The sequence below is a fragment of the Pongo pygmaeus genome, chromosome 14 (genome assembly GCF_028885625.2).
Source record: "Pongo pygmaeus isolate AG05252 chromosome 14, NHGRI_mPonPyg2-v2.0_pri, whole genome shotgun sequence".
NCBI classification, from domain to species: Eukaryota; Metazoa; Chordata; class Mammalia; order Primates; family Hominidae; genus Pongo; species Pongo pygmaeus.
This window is the reverse complement of record NC_072387.2, coordinates 114,086,197-114,113,171: the sequence shown is the minus strand read 5'-3', so window position 1 is coordinate 114,113,171 and position 26,975 is coordinate 114,086,197.

Genomic DNA, 26,975 nt, shown 5'->3' with positions numbered 1-26,975 from the left:
TACTGTCCATTTAATGCAAAACAAAGTGATAGATACGTTTTTATTGCTGTAACAGAGAATTATCAGAAAAAAATAAAAATAATTATATTATCATATTTGAACGTACCAGGATGAATCTTTTTAAATAAGGAACTATTTAAACTTGAGGAGCCCAGCCTAGAAAGGCCAACTACAATCACAAAACATTTAGTAAGTCCATTAATTTTATATTTCATATTTCCTAATAGACTGATTCATTCTATAAATTTGATTAGCCGTCATATATTTAAAAAATACTGAGGGGATTTGATTAGCTGAAATGCTATGGTGGCTGTCAGTAAGTGCTTTCTTTCCTCTTATAATACCAAAGTGAAGTAGTTATTCAGATAAACATCAAAAAGGCAAATCATAGTCTCTTTTTTAGAAATCTTTTCTCTAACTTCTCTGTGTCCCTTGCTTCAACATCCATTAAATCAAATCTACTTTCTCTAAAATTGAGGCTTGCTAAAAGCACTCAAGGGAGGATCAACTTGTAAAATGAATGGAACTATTCATTACTATCAAGTGTAAGTACAAAGAGCATTGAGAGAATGCTCTATATTAAGAGTGAAAAGTGAACATACACATAGCTAACAGCTCATCTTCATATTAGCAAAAGGACTTATATTTGGGGAAGGGCAGTTGGGGTAGAAGTGTATTTATTTTTCAGGCATAATAAACCACGTGCATGCAATGTAACTTTAACATATATCCAAATAAGGCAGTCTTGGAAAAATCAATATGAGAAGTTTCATGGAGCCTTTGCATATTGTGTTGAGGTAAGTAAGCAAATCTGAAGACGAAAATGTTAGAGAACTAAAGTGGAAGTCAAAACTCATAGAAGTCTGTTTTCTATGAAGCAAATTTACTATACACTTTAAATACACTACAGGTGGTCCCTGATTTCTGGTGGTTCCTTTGATTTATTTATTTATTTTTTTACTTTTCTATGGTGATATGTATTTAATAAAATCTTACTTCGAATGTTGAATTTTGATTCAAAATTTGTTATAACATTATTATAAAATAGTCTTTGCGTTAGATGGTTTTACCCAAGTTTAGACTATTTTAAGTATTCTGAACACTTTTAGGGGAGGCGAGGCTAAGCTATGAGGTTCAGTATGTGAGGTGTATTAAATGCATTTTTGACTTAAATTATTTGTAATTTACCATGGGTTCCCTGGAAATATAAAGCCTTATCATAAGTTCAGGAGCATCTGTATATGAAAATTAAATGTAAATAACAATTTGGGGCAATTAGTTAGAGGAACTAGGACAGCAGAGTATTTTGAGTAAGTTAAGAGCCCACAGAAAACATTCCTGCGTCCAAATCCTTTGATAATAGGAAAGAAAATAATCCCATGTTATGCCTTGTTCTAATGTTAGTCCTGGGCTGTCTATCTCTAGGCTGTGCAATACCCAAATATGCATGATCTATTGCTGTATCTCAGCCATCTTCCAAGTTCCAGATGTGCACATATGTGTCACTGCTTGACAGATTCCACTTGCTCTAGGCTCTGGTCTATGCACAAGTCCATGTACTTGCCCCACACCTTGGTACCAATTTACCGTGGTAGTGGTTCATACATTGCTGTAAAGAAATATCTGAGACTGAGTAATTTATACAGAAAAGAGGTTTAATTGGCTCATGGCTCTGCAGGCTCTACAGGAAGCAAGATTCCATTATCTTCTAGGGAAGCCTCAGGAAACTTACAGTCATGGAGAAAGGCCAATGGGGAGCAAGACATCTCACATGGTGGGAGCAGGAGCAAGAGAGAGAGAAGTGGGAGGTGCTACACAGTTTTAAACAACGAGATCTTATGAGAACTCACTCACAATGACGAGGGCAGTACCAAGGAGGCGGTGCTAATCCATTCATGAGAAACCACCCCCCGTGATGCAGTCACCTCTCACCAGTCCCCACCTCCAGCATTAGGGATGACATTTCAACATGAAATTTGGGCAGGGACACAAATCCAAATCATATCAACCTGTAACTGCAATCTTTTCCTCTTAGAAAAATGTAGCAACATGAAAATGAGCCGATGCTTTTGTAGCAATAATCCCAAATCTACCACAATTATTTAAAAATTTAAAAGTTCACCTTATCAGTGGCAACAAATTATTTTTGGCACACCAAAAACTAAATGTGATTTAGTAATGTGTTGCGTCACCAAAGAGATGAACCAGGATTAAAGTTATCAATGTTTCCTGATATGATTTGGCTCTGTGTCCCCACCCAACTCTCATCTTGAATTGTATTCCCATAATTTTTACATATTGTGGGAGGGATCTGATGGGAGGTAATTGAATCATGGGAGCAGTTTTCCTCATACTGTTCCCATGGTAGTGAATATGTCTCACAAGATCTGATGGTTTTATCAGGGGTTTCCCCTTTCCTGTCTTCCTCATTCTCCCTTTGCCTGCTGCCATCCATGTAAGATGGGACTTGCTCCTCTTTGCCTTCCTCCATGATTGTGAGGCCTCCCCATCCATGTGGAACTGTAATTCCAATTAAACCTCTTTCTTTTGTAAATTGCCCAGTCTTGGATATGTCTTTATCAGCAGTGTGAAAATGGACCATACATCTCCCAAATCCCTGCCTTGCAAATGAAAACCTTAAATTTAGACTTTAATACAGTTAGTTTTTGAATAATAAGGGAATCTTGGCATTGATGTATCTTCCAAGAGTGGCATAAAGTTCTGTCAAAACTCAGAGATGAGGTTCAAGTTCCCCCAACATTGGCATTCAGATCAATGTGTTAATACTCATTTGTGTAAAACTTTATACATAAAACCAATATTCTTAAGTTGTAATAGAAAATTTGTTAATATATATATTTGTTTTCCTAAGCAAAAATGAACTGCGGATGTCATGATTACAATTATAATATTCCTTCCTCTGGAATACAGTGATCTTCCTGTTCCAGTCAAAAGCATGTTCCAGGAAGGGTTGATTTTTGGTTCCTTAAACCACTTTGTACTGGAAAGACAGGCCATGCCATGGCACCACCAATTCACTAGGAAGACAGTGGAACTTAAGGTGGCAAAAAGCACCAAAGGACTTCAAATACCAGAAACTACCTGTTTTTATTCAATGTCTGATGGAATTGTTTAATTTTATGTTGACTTTTTGAAAAGGAAAAAAAAATACAGTCAATGGCTTAAATAGACAAAAGTGACTTTCTCTAGTTAAAAGAGAAAAGTAGAATTTCCCAGTGCAATTTTTATAATATTCCAGAACATTTTAAGGAAGGATACAACTTTTTCCTGACATATTTAAAATAAGTTTAATTGTTATATATACTTAATACTTCTTAATACTTTTAAAAGTAATGATTCACCCAATATAATAAAGAGCACATCCAAATCTAAGCAAATTCAATAAATATTGCTAAAAAATAATTGAAAGTATTTCAGTCATTGCTATAAAGAAAACAACCCTTTAAAAAATTTTTAGTTGTATTTTGTTTTATAAAGAGTTACCATATGGTTTACGTGCCATAAATTATTAAAACATATTACTTTTTTTCAGGAGCATAGTTCTACACACTCTTTTGATGGACAGCAACTATTATAGTTTAGCCCCTAAGTTAACTATTATTCATCTGTTTGTTACTTACCCTAGGCTGTTATTCACAACGTCTTAACAACTGAAAGTTTAAAGCTTTTTCTCTTCTGTCCTCAATATTATAGTAAATACACGGAAATTTCTTCTGCGGTCTACAATTTCCTTCTATTATATAACCCTGTGACTATGAAGGTTTCAAGTATGGAAAGGATTTATTTCTTCAGTAGCTAGTATAGTATTTATGGTTTTTCATTAACCACTCAAAAGTTAAAATACTGCATTTAACATAGGTCCAATTACAAGTCTATTTTTGAGAAGACTGACTTGTGTGTTCTGAAAAGAATGTATATAAAATATAAAAACTAGCCTACCATTGTGCATCATCAGTTTCTTTTTAGCTATGTGTTGGTTTTGTTTTTAATGAATAATTTTGAAAAAGATCAGAAAATGTAACATTTAGGAAATAAATGAAACATAATTCAGGGAGAGGTAAATTTTTATAACTTTAATTATTCAAAATCATCTTTCATGTGCATTAGGTTTGTTTAGAAACTGCTTGTCTTTTACAACTGCTTTTGTTCATTCAAGTACTGATTCACAGGTAATTTTAGCACCTAGCACACATTCAGATTGTGAGCTCTTTACCAGAAAAAATATATATAAATGAGGCTGAGACTTAATATTTCTGTTAACTTTTCATTTAAAATTAACTGTCAAGATTAACACTTCTGAAAGTTTTTAGAAAGAAATTTAACATAGTTCCTACTAAACTGTTCTGACTTGAGCTGCATTTACAATAAACAGTGACTCCTGCTCTTCATTTGGCTCTATTCACTATGCCACAGCTCCCCAGACGTTGTTTTTTCATGTGCATCACTTTTTTTTTTTTTTACTTTAAGTTTTAGGGTACGTGTGCACAACGTGCAGGTTAGTTATATATGTATATATGTGCCATGTTGGTGTGCTGCACCCAGTAACTCGTCATTTATATTAGGTATATCTCCAAATGCTATCCCTCCCCGCTCCCCCACCCCACAACAGGCCCCGGTGTGTGATGTTCCCCTTCCTGTGTCCATGTGTTCTCACTGTTCAATTCCCACCTATAAGTGAGAACATGTGGTGTTTGGTTTTTAGTCCTTGAGATAGTTTGCTGAGAATGATGGTTTCCAGCTTCAACCATGTCCGTGTGCATCACTTTTAAGGAAATTCTCTACCCATTCATGCTGGAAAAGATATGCATCTCATTTTTATTCAGTGCTTTCTTTTCAATTTATTTTTTAATTGACAAGTAAATTTTTACATATTTATGGTCTCAAGACAAAGAGTACTGACTCTTCACTGCACTTGTCACACATTCCTAGGGCTTGGAGCTCTTCAAGGGTAGAGCCCATGCATTTGTCTGCTCTGATTTCATAGAATTAGTACCCAGTAGTTGTTATTTAGGAGGACAGAATTGGCAATAAGGCCTTTTTGAGTTGGCAAGTAAATGTATGTGTATATAGGCATATAGATTTATGAGTGAACAAGTCAATGAATGAAGGAGTGAATGAAGTTTATTCAAATTTAGCCCTACAAGAAAAATTGTATTAGTTCAAAGAACAAAAATAATCTTCCAAAAGTGGTCTTAAAAAGCATGTTCTAATTTACTGTGAACCCCTCTCACACTGAAACGAGATTTCTATTTCATGGATGACATAGTTGGGATATTTGTCCTCATCCAAATCACATATTGAAATGTCATCCCCAGTGTTTGAGGTGGGGCCTGGTGGGAGGTGACGGGATCGTGGTGGTGGGTTGCTTATGAGTGGCTTGGTCCATTCCCTTGGTGATAAGTCAACACTCACTCTGAGTTCACAGGAGGTTTTGGTCATTTAGAAGTGAGTGTCACCTCCCCCACACTTTCTATCTCTCTCTTTCTGGCTCCCGCTTTCACCATGTGATATGCCGGCTCCCACTTGGCTGTCCACCATGCTTGTAAGCTTCTCAAGGCCTCTCCAGAAGCTGATGCCGGCACAGTGCTTCCTGTACAGCCTGCAGAATCATTCATCCAAACCCAGTCTCAAGTATTTCTTTATAGCAATGGGAGAATGGCCTAATACAAATAACAACTTATCTTCTTGGTTTACTGTTCCTTGAAATCTTCTAGAAGGTATTTGTCTTTTTACTATGTGTTGGAGTGCTTTACCTTGGGCACCAGTTGTCAGCCATCTTGATTTTGGTTTATTTGCTTAATTCAAAGCACCTGCAGTCTAACTGACATGCATTACATTATTACATCTCCCTAAAACACACATGTTGAAATCCTGACCCCTAATGTGATTATATGAGGGTGTGGGGGCTTTTGAAAGATGACTAGGTCATGAGGGTAGACCCCACTGTGAATGGGATTACCCCCTTTATAAAAGAGATTTCAGAGAAATCTCTTCCCTGTCCCTTCTACCATCTAAGGAAACAGGGAAAAGACAGCCATTTTGAGCCTGGAAGTGGACACTCATCAGACTACAAATCTGTCAGTACCCTGGCAACACTTTGACTTCTGCCAGCCCCTTGACTTCGTATTCTTAGAATGTGAGAAACACATTTCTATTGTATAGAAGCCACTTCATCTATAGTATTTTGTTATAAAAGCCTGATTAGATTATGACACTAATCTTGTTGTGTTGTCTGGTTATTTGTATCATTGATGATACGGTCTGGCTCCGTGTCCCCACCCAAATCTCATCTTGAATTGTAATCTGAATTGCAAAACCCATGTGTTGGGGAAGGGACCTTGTGGGAGGTGATTAGATGATGGGGGCAGTTCCCCCATGCTTTTCTCATGATAGTCGGTGAGTCTCATGAGATCTGATGCTTTTATAAGTGTCTGGCATTTCCCCTGCTTGCACTTCTCTCTCCTGCTGCCATGTGAAGAAGAAGGTATTTGCTTTCCCTTCTGCCAGCCATGATTGTAAGTTTCCTGAGGCTTCCCCAGCCACAAGGAAGTGTGAATCAATTAAACTGCTTTCCTTTATAAATTACCCATTCTCAGGTATTTCTTCATAGCAGCATGAAAACGGACTAACACAATTTATTATTGGTAAGCATCTTGCCTGAAGAATGAATCCTACTTTTCAATTTGATAGAAATAAAGCATTTTCTACTAAAACAAAAATATGTGATGTATAACTTTTACTTTTGGTTGTCTCAGCCTAATAAAAAGCATAACTTGAACACAGTTCTGGTTCTTCATAGAAGCATAATTTCAAATGTAATTTTTAAAAAAATAAAATGCCACCCCTTCTCAAAACATTCTCCTCATTTTTTTGCTACATTCATGGGAATAAAATCATTCAACGGCAAAAAAAAAAAAAAAAAAAAAAAAAAAAAAAAAAAGGTGAACACTGGCCAAATACAGAAAATGTTAATGTTTTCATTAAGTTCCAATTAAAAAGCTACTGCTATTTTAATTGGAAATAATTGACATCTTTATGACATTAAGTTTTAACCATTAAAATAACATTTTTCTCTTTTGATTTAGATTTTCTGCATTATATTTTAATAATGTTTTATAATTATTTCCACACAGGATTTGAACATATTTTGCTACTGACTTCTCCTTCTCTTAGATACTCCTGTAGTAAATGTTATCCTTTATTGTGGTATTTTCTAACTTAAATAAATGTATTGAAATTCAATTGCTTTTTGTATATGATTTATATCCTTTAATCATTGTAAGTTATCAAATGAATTCTAATAGTTTGTCTAAGGTTCTCTTGAATTTTTTATGTGGATTATTTTATGATCTAAAATATCTGTAGCTTTTATTCTTTTCATTCCTTATATCTTTTTACTGAAGCTTCTCACTATAGAGTTAAATCAAAGTATCAGTGAGAGGCATTATGCTTCATTCCATTTATCTCAACTTTTGGTATTTTAATTGCTGTAAGTTTTTATTAGAATACATGAGATCCATGCTATCAAGTAGCCACACATTGAAAATGAATTCTTGAAATACAGCTACATCTAACTAAGGTTTATGGTAAGTGATAAATATTCAGTGGCAGTCAAAGAGTACAAAAAAGAGTGCAAAATATCTTAATAATTTTTTTATGTTGACAGTTTTTATAATAATAATATGCATTGGGTTAAAGTATATTACTACATTGATTTCACCTAACTCTTTTTACTTTTTAAAAATATTGCTACTAGAAAATATAATATTTATGCAAGGACCACCTATTCTTATTTTCTGAAAGTAGTTTTTTTTTAATGTGAATGAGTGAGGACATTTCATCAAATCTTTTTTTTGCATCTGTCGTAGTCTGTTCGGGCTGCTATAACAAAATACCACACCCTGCTTGGCTTATTAACAGCAGAAATTTGTTTCTCACAGTTTTGGAGCCTGGAAAGTTCTAGATCAAGCTGCATTGTGCCTGTGAGGGCCCATTTCCTGGTTCACAGATGGTGCCATCTTGCTGTGTGCACTCTGGTGGGAGATGTGAGGAAGATCTCTGGGACCTCTTTTATAAGGATACTACGCCCATCATGAGGGCTATATCCTTATGACCTAATCACCTCCCAAAACTTCCACCTCCTTACACCATCACCTTGTAGGTTAGGATTTCAAAATATGAATTTCAGGGGATCACAAACTTTCAGACCATAGCAGCATTTTAAAGATAATCTTTTATTTTCTTATGTGCATTAGTTAACGTGGTAGGTTACATTCATGGATTTCTAAGGGTCAGCCATCCTCACTCTCCAGTGATTTAATTCAGCCTAATCATATGTTTTCAAACATATAATTCAAGATTGGCTTGATAATATTGTATATAGGGCTAGTGACTATTAATGATATTGGAGTATAATTTTTCTTTATTGTTCTGTCCTTGTCAGATTTTGGAATGAAGAAACTATTAGCCCATAAAATGAGACATGAGTGTGATGAATCTTATGTGTACCTTTTTCAGTGAAGGTTTAATTTCTTAAATGGTCAAGGGACCATCAGTATTTTTCAGTTTTATTTATATTAATATTATTAATTTTGACACATCTTTATTATTTATTTCTGACTACCTTTTTTTAGTGAATCTCTTCTCTGTGAGAACTTCTTAACCTAAAAAATAAGTTCATTTCTTCCTTTGGATTATAAGCATTTTTCCTAGAAATTTTGATTTCTGTAGCACCTTATATGAATAACTAAACTTCTCATTATAATTTTTGTTCAATACAAAATATTTTTAAATAAATATGTATTATAATATCTTCATTGACCCATCATGGTATGTATTTAAAATTTCAATTATATAAGATATATTTAGTTATATTTTACTGCTTGTAATAATATCATTATAGTTAGAGAAGGTGGTTAAAATTTCTGTTTTGCTCCTAAACAATATACCTTCACAAATGTTTTCTGACTTAACAGGTTTTATTGTCTTAATACGTGAGAATTTTTTTTTGCCTCCCAGAATTTCTCTTAGTGGCTTTACTATTATCTTATTAAGTGTTTGTCTACATCGTCTTATTTTTTTATTCATAACATATTTTTATTCCAACATTTATGTATTGATTTATTTTAGGCACACTTACTTTTATATTTAATATTTTTAAAAAACCCTCCTTTTCTAATTTTAATGAGGGCCCAACTTGATTTTTATTTTTCACTGATTTTCACCGAGAGCGGGTATTTCCCCCTCATGTATTTGTAGTATTGGACGGAGGCTTATGTTTTCTGAGTTTTTATCCTTGAGATTTCTCTCTACCCTGTACTGAGGACCTATCGCTGGAGAGATGCTGTGTTAATTTATGTCAGGGATATCGTGTGTTATACATTTTATGCTCATTTCTCTATTTAAAACTTCCTGAACTACTTAGATGATGTGAATTACTGTTCCAAAGGTAAGTCTCTGGTCATACATTTTTTGAGAGAGTTATTTTATTTTATGTCATTTTCAGTACTGTCTAGAGAAGAACAGACAAATTCCCTTGCCTTCTCCCTGTCTAGTTGGCGGATTTTCTTTCTAGAGACTAGAATATTATTTTATACCATTAAATCTAGTGACCAATTCAGTCTCCCTTTTGGATTAAAGATTTTTTTCTCTATTCCTTATTCCAGAACCTTTGACTCTTCAAATATCCTGAGAATAGTCAGAGAATGCCAACGAAATACTCTTTTTGTAGCTTCTTTTCCATTTTTATCTTTTGGGCATTTTCCTTATTTTTATGTTACTTCAGGTGTTGTATTGGAGTTTGTATCTTTCTATTGCAAAAGCCTTACTTGGCTGATTCTCCTTCCATGTACTCTTCATACTCATCTTTAAAAGCGAAAACTGTGACTACTTTTTTCTCTAAAGTTTCCAGTACAGTGCCTGTGATGGCTAGTTTTCTGCGTCAACTTGGCTAGGCCACCATATACAAATATTTGGAGAAACACAACTGAATGTTGCAGTAAATCTTCTGTTTCCGAGATTAACACTTAAATCAGTAGATTTTAAATAAACAGATTGTCCTCCATAGCATGAGTGGGCCTCATCCAATCAGTTCAAGTCCTAAGGCGAAAGACTGACATCCCCCAAGGAAGAGGGAATTCTGCCTCCAGACTGCCCTTGAACTCACACAGCAACACCTAATCTCCCCTGGGCTGCCATCCTGCTGGTCTACTTTGCAAATTTTAGACTTGCCAGCCACACAACCACATAAACTAGTTCCTTAAAATAATCTCTCTCCTTCTGTTTGTGTGTGTGTGTGTGTGTGCATACACACACAAATATATAGTATATATATATATAGTGTATATATAGTGTATATACTATATATATAGTGTATATATAGTGTATATACTATATATAGTGTATATATAGTGTATATACTATATATATAGTGTATATATAGTGTATATACTATATATATAGTGTATATATAGTGTATATACTATATATATAGTGTATATATAGTGTATATACTATATATATAGTGTATATATAGTGTATATACTATATATATAGTGTATATATAGTGTATATACTATATATAGTGTATATATAGTGTATATACTATATATATAGTGTATATATAGTGTATATACTATATATATAGTGTATATATAGTGTATATACTATATATATAGTGTATATATAGTGTATATATAGTGTATATATATACACTATATATACACTATATATACACTATATATACACTATATATATAGTATATACAATATTAATATTAATATATATAATATAATAATATATAATATATACTATATAGTAGACTATATATACTATATAGTATATATAGTATATATACACTATATAATATATACTGTATATACTATATATACTGTATATTATATATACTATATATAGTATATATAATATGTATATATAATATATAGTATATAATATATAGTACATATAATATATAGTATATATTATATATAGTACATATAATATATAGTGTATATTACATATAGTACATATAATATATAGTATATATTACATATAGTACATATAATATATAGTATATATTATATATAGTACATATAATATATAGTATATATTATATATAGTACATATAATATATAGTATATAGTATATATATTATTAATATTATATATAAGATTAATATTATATATAATATACAATATATAGTATATATAGTATATTATATAGTATATATATTATATATAGTGTATATATAGTATATATCTTATATATAGTGTATATATAGTATATATTATATATAGTGTATATATAGTATATATTATATATAGTGTATATATAGTATATATATTATATATAGTGCATATATAGTATATATATTATATATAGTGTATGTATAGTATATATATAATATTAATATTAATATATAGTATATATAACATATACTATATATTATATATACACATATATATTTTATATATATACTGTATCTATCTATCCATTAATTCTACTGGTTCTTTTTCTCTGGAGAACCCTAATACTGCTCCACTATGAATTCAGCTTTCCTCTCTGGAATCCATAAAATCATAGATTCTGAGTATAAAAAGAACTCATGCCCTTCACAACTCTGCTATTTTCATAACTTTTTCTTGTGTCAGTACACTTCCTCAGTTCATAAAATTGCACAGTTGATCGTCCTATCAAATGTTAGCCCAGTTCTTTAAATTCAGCCTCCCCAATTTTGAAACAAGCCTCCCCAATTTTCTAATCTGCTTTATCTCTCACTTTTACTGCCTCATTCCATTCTCACTGGCAGAAGTATTTTCAATTAGATGCAGCTTAGTGAATTTGTAAAATAACACCAATTATTAAGCTGTGGATGTGCTAAACTCTGTTATATTTAATACATCTAATACCAGATAGAATTATCGATGCAATACATTAAAAAACAAATCTAAGTTTGATAAATCTCAAACTACTAAAAAACACATAGCATAGCAACGATATTTCTTATTTAAAAAGTACAACTTATTCTGTTTTCAATATATGTTAATAAATTGGTAGGTTATTAAATTGATTATTGATTGGTTAATAAATTCCCTAGTCCATTTTACTCCCTTTTGTTAAAAAAAATTCTTACTTGTACTTAACGGCAATTATATTCATATCTTTGTGATTAACTGTTAATGAATACAGATTCACATACAAATTTTAATGTCTTTTAGAATTTTTTTATTTCCTATGATAATGATTATGTCATTTTAATTTAGTTTAGGTGAAATTTTATTTTCCATGGAAAATATATTTATTATAACATAACAAAATGTTGACTTTATTTCTATTCCCTCAAAGAGGGTAAGTGTGTGGTGTGACTGTTGCTATCTCTTAAAGTGAGTGGTGTAGATAAAACTGTTAGAGAAATGAAGTTATCAGTTAGTAATTTACTTTTATTTCTTGCCTTTTCATGTAAACCTTACATTCTCACCAATGATTCTCATGTAACAAATGGTTGAGTATTGGTTATCACTAACAAGATACAATTGTTAACTTTTGTCCCAATGCACACTCAAGGGTTAACATTTCAAATTAGATTACTCACGTCTTTAAAAGTAATTAAAAATCTCATGCATTTCAGGCTGGTGATCCAAGGTTGTTTTATTTTTCAATGCTAGCTTCTTAAATAAAATGATAATTGCTAGAACAGCTTGGCTTAAGTCTCTTTTACAAAATCTGACAACTGTTGAGACAAACCAAGTTTTTTCCCCTGGAAAAACTTGAACTCCATTTAGATTAAGCAATTAAAGTTGTGAAATACATGTGGAAGTTCCCTAAACAAATTAGCAGTCTTTAAAATGCACACAGAAGAACTTTTAGGCCTTCCCTCTTTGCAAATAACTCTAAAACTCTGTAATACCTTGTTTTCCAACAGGTTTTTATTTTGCATAAGAAATTATTCTGACTTCTATTCCTAGAGTTACCTGCTACATAGTGACCCCTCTGTCTTTTTGTCCAAAGATTGTAACAATGGCAACAACAGCAAAACTGACTCAATTACTTGCTGTATTCTTGATACATCTCAATATGAAAAATTTTGGCAATTCATATCAGTGAAACTTTGAGGCATAATAACTCTTCTCAATCCATATGGTTTAATCCATGTTTTGGAATCCACCAAACATGACAAAATTTTACAGCGTAACCAAGAGAAAGGGGAAAGGACCTTATAATTGAAAATCAATTACAGCACATTGGCAAGATTTGTGTTTTCTCACTGTCACTATGTAACCTGATGAGCTCTAAGAATTTTTCAGGGATTCATTGGCTATACATAGCTCAGAATATTCTTTCCTCCTCTTTCCATTTTTTTTAAATTTTCTATTTATCCTCCTCTTTCTTTAAGGGTTTTGGTGATTGCTAAGTTTTATTTTAAAATATAATTTGAAGATAAAATGTGAAGTGTATCAATTCGAATTTATCTATGAACTATTTGCCCTGGGACCTTGCTATAAATTTAATAGTGCACTGTGTATGAAATTTAGTGTCATATATACCTTTTTAGGATTTTATAGAATAATAATTTTAGAGTAGAAAGGGACCACAATGAATTATAGTTGACCCTTAGTTAAGATGGGTTTGAATTCTGTGGGTTCACTTATACATGGAATTTCCTCAACCTCTGTCATCGCTAAGACAGCTAGACCACTCCCTCCTCTTCCTCCTTCCCCTTGGCTTACTCAACATGAAGTGGATGAGGATGGAGATCTTCACGATGATCCACTTCCACTTAATGAATATTAAGTGTATTTTCTCTTCCTTATGATTTTCTTGATAATCTTTTCTTTTTTTCTAGCCTCCTTTGTTTGTAAGAAGACAGAATAAAATACACGTACAAAATATGTATTAGTCAACTGTTTAGGTTATCAGTAAGGCTTCTGGTCATCAGTAGGCTATTTGTAGGTAAGTTTTTGTGGAGTCAACAATTATATGTGGATTTTCAACTGTGTGGGGAGTCCACAACTCACCCTCCACGTTGTTCAAGGGTCAACTGTGTTTGATTCAATTACCAAAGAAATCGAGGTCTGGAGAGGTTGAGTAACTGATTTTGAGATTCCAGGCTAGTCAGTGGAAGAGCTGGGAATGCATGGAGCACACCTTCAAGAAATTACTGTCGGATGAGAGAATTAATGAAACGTCATGGCCCTGATGTATATAGTCTAATTGTATTAGTCAGGGTTCTCTAGAGGGACAGAATTAATGGAACATATCTATATATTCCATTACGGAATGGAACGTATCTATATATTCCATTACGGAATGGAACGTATCTATATATTCCATTACGGAATGGAACGTATCTATATATTCCATTACGGAATGGAACGTATCTATATATTCCATTACGGAATGGAACGTATCTATATATTCCATTACGGAATGGAACGTATCTATATATTCCATTACGGAATGGAACGTATCTATATATTCCATTATGGAATGGAATATATATATATATCTATATATTCCATTATGGAATGGAATATATAGATCTATATATTCCATTATGGAATGGAATATATAGATCTATATATTCCATTATGGAATGGAATGGAATATATATATATCTATATATTCCATTATGGAATGGAATATATATATATATATAAAATATTATAGATATTAACTTTCATATAAACATATACATATACGTATACGTATACGTATACACACACATATATGTATGGCATGGTGAGCAGCAGGACCTGGATCAAACCCCTGGCATTTCAGTAAGACCTTCAGCCCTGAAAATGTGGATGACCTGCAGAAGAAGTGATTACCCCTCACATAAAGCTGCAAACACATCCTTGCCCTAGGACATGGAAGATCTGAAGGAGTTGCAGTGGGAGCCCAAGGGAGAACAGACCTGCCCCATGCAAAGCAGGTGAACCCCGTGCCAAGACAAGTATGTGAGCTGCAACAGCAACTGGGACTAACGACACCTCAGAGAATAGCAATAAATCCATGCCCCACTGCAGGATAGTGCATTCTGGAAAATGTAGTTCTAGGTTACCTAGGTTGACAAAGTACAAAGTCACCATGTCCATTGTGCTATATCCCTGTAATAACCAGAGATGCATGAGAATAGCTCCTGCCCTTGGACTCGGGCTGGAAGTTTCACCATCAACTCTCCTGGTTCTCAAGCATTTAGATTGTAGATCTTGAGACTCCTCGGCCTCCATAATCATTTAAGCTAAATTTCTTACATTTTTCTCTTCTCTGTGTGTGTGTGTGTGTGTGTGTGGGTGGGTGTGTCTTTTGTTTATGTTACTCTGGTGAACCCTGACTACTACAAGCAGGCTGCTGTTGGGCATTTCCCTTCTCCTGGGTCAGTTAGGCTCTGGTAAAATCTCCATGGGTTAGGCTCCAGTGAAATAGTTTCCTGAAAGGAACTATTCTGTTCTTAATGTCATTAAGAACAGAATGTTCAGTCCAAAATTCAAAATGGATACTTTTCTCCCTTCCAGTAAGAAAGCATGAAGGACTTTATTTATTTATTTTTTTCTCAGCTCTTCAGTGTGAGTAACCTGGTAGGGTTACTGGAAGTAAAAACCACAGGAGTGTGGGCCCCCTCTAAGCCTGAGTTTTTAACTCTCAGACTTGTTCACAGTGAGCCTCCAACAATCAGTCAATTACATTTTGGTTTGTTCTATCCCTGTACTGATTCCAGTGAATTTTTTGCCCATAAGTTTGAAAAACTGAATTCAATTTAAAATTAAAAATATAAAGGTAAATTTTAGTATAATAAGAAACGGGATAAAATAAAGAAAATTAACAAAATGAAATGTAGTTCTTTAAAAAGCCTAAATAATTTTACAATTTACTTGCAAGATGGATTTAAAGCAAGAGAGAGCGAGAAATGGCTCAAATAAACAAGAGTAAAAGCTGTCACATAGCTGTAGATGTTTTATGCATTATAAAAAGAGGATATCATAACAAATTCATATCAAATGTAAAACTTTTGAGAAAATGGACATATCTGAGGAAATGCATATAATTATATTATGGTCTTACCTACATTTAAAAATTTTTAAAGGCATCTTATATACTAAATAACTTGAATAAATAGTGAAAATGTTTCTGTATAGAATGCAAAGACTCTAATGCCTACAGTAGAAAGGTATACCAAATATCCAGGGTTAAAATAGTTAGCAAATGTTGAGGCAGCACTCTACAAGTCACGCAATATTCTATTACACTCCTAGTTTGTCGAGAGTTTTTATTATGAATATCTGTTGAGCTTTGTCAAATTCTTTCTCTAAATTTATGGAAATCATATTTATCTTGTACTCTATCAGTGCAGTACATTTCATCGAAAGATTTTTTTTTTTAACGTAAAACCAAACAGCTGTGCATTCCTGGCATAAAAGCCTATTGCTGGAATCAATTTGCTAAAATTTTGTTAAAATGTCATTATCTATGCTCATAAAAGACATTTTGTTCTGTAGGCTTCTTTTCTCTCTCCCTCTCCCTACCTCCCCATCTCAATTCCTCCATTTCTTTGTTTCCCATGTAATGTCTTTCCCAGATTATACTGATTCACTATAATGGTTTGGATACTGTTGCATTATCTTGTTTTCTCAAGTTTTTTGTTTTTGCATAAAATTAGTATTGTTTCATTCTTAAATGTTTGACAGAGTATACCAAGGAAGCTCTCTAGGCCAGAGTGTTCTTTGTAGGAAAGAATGTGGTAACAAATAATTCTGAAGTAAGCATATTTAACAGATGTAGGACTATTCAGATTTTATATTTATCCTGAGTTGATTTTAATAAGTTGTGATTTTTAAGGAATTTGCCTATTTTAACACTTTTGCCAAGTTTATCGGTGTAAAGTTTTTCACCATGTTTTTATTCTTTTGATGTCTGTAGGATCTGTGATAATATCCCCTCATTCCTTCCTAATATAGGTAAATTATGTTTCCCTCTATTTTTTTCTTGATAAATCTGGCTAATTGTTTAACAAATATCTTGCAATTCCTGGAGAGGTGGGGCCATTTGGATGGTAATAAAGTCATGAGGCCAGGGTCCTCCTTTTACAATTAGTGTGTTTATAGCTTATAGAATAGGCCCAAGGGAGCTCTTGGCCCCTTCCACTATGTGACCACACAACAAGATGTCACTATCTATGAATCAGAAAATGAGTACTCCCCAAATGCTGAATATGCCAGCGTGTTGATCTTAAATTTCCCAGCCTCCAGAACTGTGAGAAAGTAATGTCTGCTGTTTTATAAGCTACTCAGTCTATGATATCTTGTTATAGCAACCTGAACAAACTAAGTCAAAAATTGGTACCATGTTTGGGGTATAACAAATGTCTAAAACATGGAAGTGGTTTTTGAATTGAGTAGTGGGTAGTGTTTGAAAGAATTGTGAGTAGCATGCTAGAAGAAGCCCACATTGCAGTGAATGGACTAACTATTCAGAGTGATTGTGGTGAGGGCTCAGAAGAAGAGAGGTGTAGGGAAAGCCTCAGTCTTCTTAGAGAATACTTAAGTGGTTATGATCAGAATGTTGGTTGAAATAACACAGTAAAGGGCATTCTGATGAAGTCTAAAATGAAAATGATGAACATTTAATTGGAAACTGGAGGAAAGGTAAACTTTGTTATAAAGTGGCAAAGAATTTGGCTGACTTATGTTTATGTCTTAGTTATTTATTGAAGGTAGAATTGCAAGTGGTAAAATAAGATTTTTAGCTGAAGAAATTTTTAAGCAAAGTGTTGAAAGTGCAGCTTGGCTACTCTTGAATATTTATAGTAAAATACAAGAAGGGAGAAGCAATATGAAGAAAGGACTTTTATTAAAAATAAAAGAAAAACTTAAAGCTTAAAAATAACTTATCAGCCTATCCATATTGTAAAAAATGAGAAAAAATGTGTTTGGGAGGGAAAAACAATAGGGTAGCCAAGGGACCATTGGATAAGAATTGATGTGGATCAGTGAAGTGGTATTCAACAAGACAACGGAAGAATGAACTTTAAGGCATTTCAGAGACTATAGGTGCTCCCCTTCCCATCACAGGGCTAGAGTTCCAGAGCCTGATTTTAAAGGTGGGGATGGGAGTGCCCATGGAACCTTGGTGCTGGCTCCCCATGCTGCCTCAAGGCTCTGCTACTTGAACTCATCACTGTATTCCTTGGCCACACTGGTGGGTCCCTGCACAGCATGCACAGTACTCAGCAAAGCTCCACCTAGATTTCACAGAATGCCCAGATAACCACAAAGCCTAAGCAGAAAACCACCATGGGGGTTTTCAGAGAGTCACCATTATGGCAATACCCAATGGAGTCATGGGACAGGCTGCCCCTGAAACTCTAGACTGGTAGAGCTGATTTCCAACCTGGGAGAGCTGCAGATGTCAAACCCAGGGACAAAGCTACCATGGAAGTGGGACCACTGCAGAGAATCATTGCAGGGATGGGCCTGTGCAAAGCCATGGGGACAGGGCCATTGCCCTAATGGACCACCCTACTGGGTCCAGAATATGGAACCTCCAGCCCAGTGAGCCTGGAGGACAGGGCTTCTAGTGAAAAAAAAAAAATATTCTCAGGCCTTAAAGTTATAGACTTACTTAGGATCTCTTACTCCCTTCTCTTATCCTATTTTTCTCTTTAGGATGGGAATATTCATCCTGTGCGAGTTCCATCATTGTATTTTGGAAGCACATAATATGTTTGATTCCACAAGTTTACAGCTGGAGAGGAATTTGCCACAAGACTTTGAGACTTAGCCATATCTGATTTAGATGATATTTAGACGAGGCTCTGGACCTGAGACTTTCCAGTTGATGCTTGAATGAATTAAGACATTTGACGCGATTGTGGCAGAATGAATACATTTTGCATATGAGAAGTACCTGATGTGGGAGGACAGGGGCAGAATGCCATGATCTGAATGTTTGTGTTCTCCTCATATTCATATGTTGAAATCCTAACCCACAAGGTGATGGTATTAAAAGTGGGGACCTTTTGGGAGGTGATTAGGCCATGAAGGTAAAATTGTCATTGATGCAAATTCATACCCTTTTGAAAGAGGTCTCAGAGAGCTGCCTTCTTCCTTCAACCATGTGAGCACACAGTGAGATGGTGTCATCAATGAAGCAGGAAATGGACCCCTGACCAGGCACCAAATCTACCTGCACCTTGACCTTGACCTTCCCAGTCTCCATAACTGTGAGGAATAAATTTTTGTTTTTTATGAGCTACCCAGTCTTTGGCACTTTTTAACAGCAGTCCAAACTAAAACACCATCCATATATACACACGGAGTTTTCCTCACTTCCTTCTGGTCTCTTATTTTGCTTCACAGCATTTATCACTAACATTATATATTTGTACACTTGTTAAAAATCTCATCTCCTTTTATGTCAATTGTCTCATGACATGACATCCGTTCAGTTCAATGTTGTATTTCTAGCGCCTGGGGTAATTCTGAGTAAAAATTGCTTACGCAAATATTTGTTTAATGAATAAATGAATCAAAAAAAGAATCAAAAATAAAATCAAAATAAATAGATCAAAAAAATCAAAAGAGGAATACATGACAATAATAAGCCTTTAAGGTTTTCAGACAGAACCATTCCACTAATTTGATTTCTCAAAATTGCAGACAGCCATTTTCTTCATTGCATTAAGAAATATCTCTGTACAAGAAGAGCACATAGGTGAATTGATTGCACTGGTTTTTACTTTTTCTGACAACTTTAAAGAAGACAACTGTAAAAGTATAGAAGGATACTTTATTATTACATTGAATGCTACCTTCATTCTCTGAACAATTTCTACAATATAGTACTATATTTATGCTTTCAAACATCCTGTGAATCATAATTGTGGAAAAAAGCAGCCTGTCATCTCCCTTCCCCCAGCTGAAACTTTGATATGATTTCTCTGTTCTACTTAATGAGCTGACTGCATCTGGATACTAGAATTGCACCTCACATTTTTTTAACTGTGGAATTCAAGAATATTGATTTTAGCCTATATAATAGTTGAGTCCCTAGTTACTCTGGAGATTACTTACTCGCTTTCACGATATCTACCCTTGAAGAAGAGAGATCAGTAGGGCACTCCTGCCCATGATCTCCTGAGTTGAACTTCTGCTATTTTCCCCAAAGGACACACATATCTGAAACTCATTTCCTCTGCATTACCACAAAGTCTATGGTTCTTGGCCTTCTGGGAACCACTCAATATTAATTTGTTTAGTTAAGCTTTTACCTAGCAGATGAGGCGAAAAAGAATAATTGAATTAGTAACAAATTCTAATGTATATTTATATTGCTATACTTCTATATATTCATAAATTTCCATCACAGAATTCCATTTCATTAGTTAAATATAGCAATGATGAGTACTATTTCCTTAATATCTCTTGTGAATTGATTTCCTGTTTCTAAAACTTTGTTTTTCAAATATCCTGTACAGATTTAATAAGGTAGAACTAGGTCATTAAGCACCCTGCCATCACATGCATTTGAACATAACACGGATGTTTTATCTACTTCCTAATAATGAAAGCCGATGAGACAATATTGTTCTATAAAGCAACTACAATGCTGCTCCTAAAACATAGTGTTATTATAACAATTCACTATGTTTAAAATAAAACAGGAACCAAAATGGTGTCTACTTCAGTATAAAGAAAGTCAATATTTGGCCAAACATTAAGATTTTCTTCAAAAAATTATCAAATATAAAGAGCAATAAGGTCGATTATTAGTCTATTAAGTAAATGAAATTAGAAGAAGATGGATTACATCAAATTTGTATGATTCGCAGATGTATAAGTATTTGAGGAAGTTACCTGCAATTTGTAGTTTTACAACTGTTCTGGGAAAAGTCTACATGACTGTGTTTTTATTAAAAAAAATTCTGTAAACATTTCTTCAAAATACCTCAAAATAAATACTTAGAAGTAAATCTTTATGTGGTTTACACATTTGAATTAACACTTAGGGTGATGCTTTCAGTTTGTCTGATGCAGTAGTGTTGTGTTGATAATGGCATTCCCCAATATTTTCTATTTATTGTGACACAAATATCCAACACGCTATGCTGCTTCCCTGATGAACTAAAATCCTGAACAAAGAAGTGGGAATTCTCATAGAAATGATTCTATTTATGGAGCCAATATACTTTGCTGACATTGTGAATTTTTTTTAAAAGCAAATTTTTCCATATCCTGAAGAAATCCATTCAATGTATTGAATTATCACTTCTCAATTATGCCTCCCCTTGATGATATAGTTAACATAGAAAAACAAGAAATATTTCTTTGATGTAATATGCATATCAAGAGAAATATTTTGCAATCAGGCCTTATAAAATCCAGTTGACATAAAAACTAATGATTTCCTGCCCAGCTGTTTTTAAGAAAAGTCTTTATATACATGAGATGGCTACATAGCATTATTTTCTTTTGCCAGCTCTTGACTGAAAAAATATGCCAGAATTTTGAAAATTCTGCATGGGGTTCATGTGCACCTAATAAATAATGACAGAAAACGGGGCAGGCCTAGTGGTGTACGTGACGGAATAATATCCACTTAAGCCGGCACAGTTATGCGCCCCGTTTCCCCTAAGCTGAGTAACTCTCCCAGCACAACGGCCGCTGGCAAATTCTCACAGGAACACTGAGTCTGCCATTTAGATGCCATCTGCGAGGCAGCTGAAAAGTGGCTGAGCCTTCCTTTGTTGTTCCTGTATGATGTTATGTCTTAGTTAATAACTGAGAATTCAGATTAAAAAGAAGGATGTATCCCTCTGATGTCATTCTCTTTATTGTGTCTGAAGATCTGTGTCCCACCTCCCACCAGTCTTTCCCTTACTGACCCGTGTTTGCCTTCTGTCCCCGCCACTTCCCACTGGGTTATTGATGTGCTGCTCTGCCCAGGAAGCTGGTGCTCTCCCTGCACTTTGTTAAGCTGACACCAAGGGCAAACACAGGCTTTTGTTGTACTGTATGCAACGAAGAATGTTTGTGGATGGGGAGGCTGAATATCCCAGTTAAACTATTTCTTAGGGAAGCTAGAGAGAGATGGGCAAACATCTTATTACACATTCTCCTTATTCCAGATGATACCTGAAAGTTTATTCTGTTCCCAGGGAAGGCAAAGGTCGATTCTTCCGTATAATCAAGAGAGTCCTTTTTGAATAATGTGAAACTGGCGACTTAAGAGGTCTGCAAAACTGAAGACAAACCTGCATTGATTTAACAGCAGTAAATGTGTACTTCTACCATTAATCACCTGTGTTTTCTGAGAAGGATTTCTCCAAGTTTTGTCTAGATTTAAACAGGGTTTATGCAATTTGCCTAAAAGCAATCATCATCTTTTTTTGCTTCTTATAGAAATAAAACAAATATTATAGAGAGAATTGATTCACTACTTTAGAAAAAATTAAACAGCATTAATATCGGGGCACATAAAAATGTTATACTCCAAATATGAGATCCACTTTTTTACACCTGTTCTCCCAAAAAGACAGACTTAATGATTGTAACATAAGGCTATCTTCAAAATGGAGTTTCCAGGTATTTTTTAGTGCTATGTAAAAGTGTTTATCATAAGAGTTCAATATTTGACTAGATAAATTAATATTTTGCATTAAAATGCAAATATTAAACTCAAACATAAAAATATCAAGCTGGGGTTACACAAAATATAGTGGAATTAACATTACTGCTTGCAAAAAATGTATTATATGATTATGTTTTCTGACCAAATATTGCTGTGTCCTTTTTCTCTTCCATGTTCAATTTTCTTATTTTTAAACTGGTTGAATTTAATTATAGCAATTTTAATGTCCCATTTAGCTCTCAGACATACAACTAAGTGCAACAATGACAATCTTTATAACATAATTCAGAAAATAAAAGTTGATTATAAAATTATAATAAAAAATTTGGGCAAAGTTAATTATTTCCCTTGTTTTTCATGCTCCACTTTTTAGAAATGTTTTTCTAAATAAACCATCAATCCACTTATTTAGGGCCACAAGGTAAAGTGTTTTAAGACTGCGGAGGCAATGTACACTTTGCTTCTGTGTTTTATTAAAAGTGCTTTTAAAATACTTTAAAAATGCCCTACAAAGTAGGGTCTATTAATTGTGAAGCTTATGTTTTTTATCACAACTTAACTCCAACCTGTTCTGTATATACAAAGGAGATAACTGAGTTGTCCCGCTTTCCTATAAAATGAAATAGTTGTATTAGGACAACTCTGACATTGCACTGTGAATTATTTTGTTCCTGCCTGGATTCCCTTATTTTAATTTGGGGCTGTGTAATATATTAGCTGCATTTGATATTAACTACTCAGGAGTCTTTGGTGTAACTTCTATCCAAGAAGGCTTTTAAATGTTCGGGAGTTCATGTAAGAAACCTAATGCTTCTCCATTCACTTTTGAGGGTTCAATGAGAATGTAGATGAATGGATGGGAGGTTGATGTCAGATACTGTAATGTCATGTCCTTAGAAAGCTAAACACTAAGTTTTTACCAAAGGCAATTATAATCTGCCATGGTCTGCTGCCAATGGCACTGGGTTTTAGATCTATTCTGAAAATGTTTCCTATTTTTATAAGGGATATAATCAATTAAAATGTGAGTTCAGTAGAAAAATTATGTTGTTAATAATGTAAAACAGATTTTTTTAAATAGCCATATCAAAATCACTTTTTCTATTTATCTTCGAATAGAAAAGAGCAACGATTGACAAAAGTATAGTTAAAAAATAGCCTAGTGTGTTTTGCTGAATATGTAGAATATATTTATTAAACATATAAAACTATTTTCAGAATGTGAAATTAAATTATGTATTTGGGTACCAAGATTATGAGTGATAGATATTATTAACACATCCTCTTTAAAATATAATTTTATGATATATACATTATTAGACTAAACTTACACTTCTTTTTTACATGTTAACATTATTTTTTAAATTAGGTACTTAGCATCAAGGTTGCTTTAAAAATATAAGTAAATATGAAAACTAAATTATCCACATGATTAGATTTAATCCTTATAATTTTTGTTGGATAGCTTTATTGAAAATTATTGTTATAACTCAGAGTTTTCACAATTCTAGAAATCAATATTAATTATTAACCTATCATTTGGAATTTATATAGCTTTGAGAAGTTTCACTACCTTGTTAATAATTTGCTGAATTCCAAATAAGAAAGTTTTTCAGAAAATTGAAGCTAGAAAATCTTAAAAAGGAAGACTTCAGGTCATATTCACAATATTTCAAACTAAAGCTACAAGGCTATGAAATAAAATGCTTTCACTTCACTTAATTATACTGTTTGGTTAAAATAAATTTCTTTCTTTAATGAATGTCAGACTATTCTTGGTTCTCCAGTTTTATGTCTTGTGGATTGATGGCCTTCTTTTTTCTTAGATAAAATTAGAAATGATTTTGTCATCATAGTGAGTTATGAAGGGTCATTACTGGTAGCAATTTGTAATTGGTAAATTTTATTTTGCCACTGATAAATTATTACAAAGTTTAAAAATAACTATTAAGAACAAATATGCTGTTTACAGTACAGTATAGTCAACTGCATATACCCGTGTAGTAATTTGTACTTAATTGTGATTGATAATATAACTTAGAAATAATATTTTTTGTTAATAAATTATATCCTTTAACAGATTAGATTAGAATAAACAAAGATATTCTCCCAAAATAATTGCCATTTAAAAAATATATTTTCTCTTTTACCAAGAATGTTTTTTAGACAACTGAAGCAAATCTGAGCTCACAGACTAATGAATAAAACCCAATAAGTGGTATGTCTTCGAAAATTTATTATACTATAAATATTATTTCAGCTTAGTACACATTTGCAATAATAAACAATGGAAATTTGTACACATGCAGATCAAACCCTCATAATCAATTCATCATTATATATATGTGGAAATTTATTTATAGAATATTTGGATAAACAGTTTTGTTATAGCCTTGCTATGTATTTTGCAAAATATAGTAAGTGTCACTTACAAGAGAATCAAATTACCTGAACTTTGGAAAAATAAGCATAGTGATTTCCGGATGAGTTTTGCGAAAATAAATAAATAAATAAAGGTCCATCCTGAAGTTTTCCAAAAGTACCAAGTTCATCTGCCACTGAGAAGACACAGGTTGTCATCTCAGCAAAACTTCAAATTCATGTAGCTGTGACCTTTTGGTGCTCCTCTGACTACATTCCAACATAAATGAATATGCCATCTATGTAGAACTATAAAGAGAGATTCCGATATACCACAACTTTGCAAAAGAGAGAGATTTTCAATGCAAGCATTACAAAAGATATGACTAATCCAAAGCATTTCCATTTGAAAGAGAAATGACCAATAATTGACTGGCCTGAATCCAAAGTCACAGTGGGGTTCAAAAAGCTGGTAAGTGCCCTCATAAAAATAGAAGCTGTATCAACCAATTCCATTTAATTATATGTGAAGGTGATGATGGAGCTAAACTGCCTGTAATTGGAGTCCAATTACTCAGCTGGTCTTCCATAAAATTAATTCAGCTGAAAGTTTGCCATTGTCCTGTGCCCCACGCCTGCCGCTGGTTTAATTGGTTAACGCAGAGGAATCTTAAAACAGGAAATTATTTTATCTTTATTGCCAATTATAGGTTAAGGTAAATTATATATAAAACATTAACATTTGTTTCTGAGACAAATAGGAAAGGGCACAAGGAAAATACCTTTTTGGTTTTCTACCTGAAAAGACACCTAAATAGAGCAGAGTGCATCTTCCTGTGCGTCATTTATGTAACAGACATTGGAACTTGTAAGCCATTGAATACATTTCAAATGCACATAGTATGCCAGGGGAAATGATTTTACAAATATGCCACCTATGCCTCTTATGGTGTGCACATGTCAGCATCAACTCTAACATCAATGAAAACAAACTGTATGGGTAGAGCACATTCCTGAAGGAATTCCTCTTCAGGCTTTAAATTACTTTGTTCAAGATTTGGTAATGTTTTGTGTAATTTTAAAATGATAGTGGCTGACCTAGAGGTTTGATAAAGCAATCTGTATGAGGTTATTCGCAATTATCTGAGTTGTGTATTATAGGTCAATCACTAAGCAGTTAAAACTATTGAAAAAAAGTAATCGAATGGCTTAAACACTCATGCCTAATTATTGTTCTTTTTAGTATAACAAAATGTAATGTATTAACAATTGTACTGAAATTATTGATATCATTTCAAGGCTTTCTCCTATCAATATCATTTCTATTTAATAGATACAACTCATTTCTATGTCATTGGTTTCATCATAGTATACTTTTATTTAAAAAGAATTACTATTCACAAAATTTTATTATTTAATTCCATGCCCAAAAACTAATTCAAAGAGAAACATCAGTGGTCTTATTTAATAAAAAAAAAAGTGAATTGCAAACTGTTGATTTATCTACAAAAGGATGACTAGTATCATCAGACCCAAAATAAAACTGTCTCTTTAACAGTCATAGTGGAATAAACATTACAACCTTCTCCAAATACACCGTTATTTATATATAGGAAAATTACAGGAAAATGAAAAATTAGATTGCATGAAGTTTTAAAAAGTTTTACATGTATTATCTTTCAAAATGAAAGTCTTTAGTCAAGATAAGGTTGTGATTCATTATACTATCCATTTTTAGACAATTTTAAGTGTTAAAACAGACTTTAGCTTTTGTGTGGCCTTATTCAATAGATGTGTCTCTTCAGATTTGTAACATTTACAATAAACAATTCTTTTACTACATAATACAATTAATGTAAGAATAATCATTACATTTTTCTATATTTTTTCCAGAAATAACACTGCAAAAACTAATTACCTTTCAAACCCATGTATTTAATCCAAAACGTCAAGATAAAGCTCAAATTGTA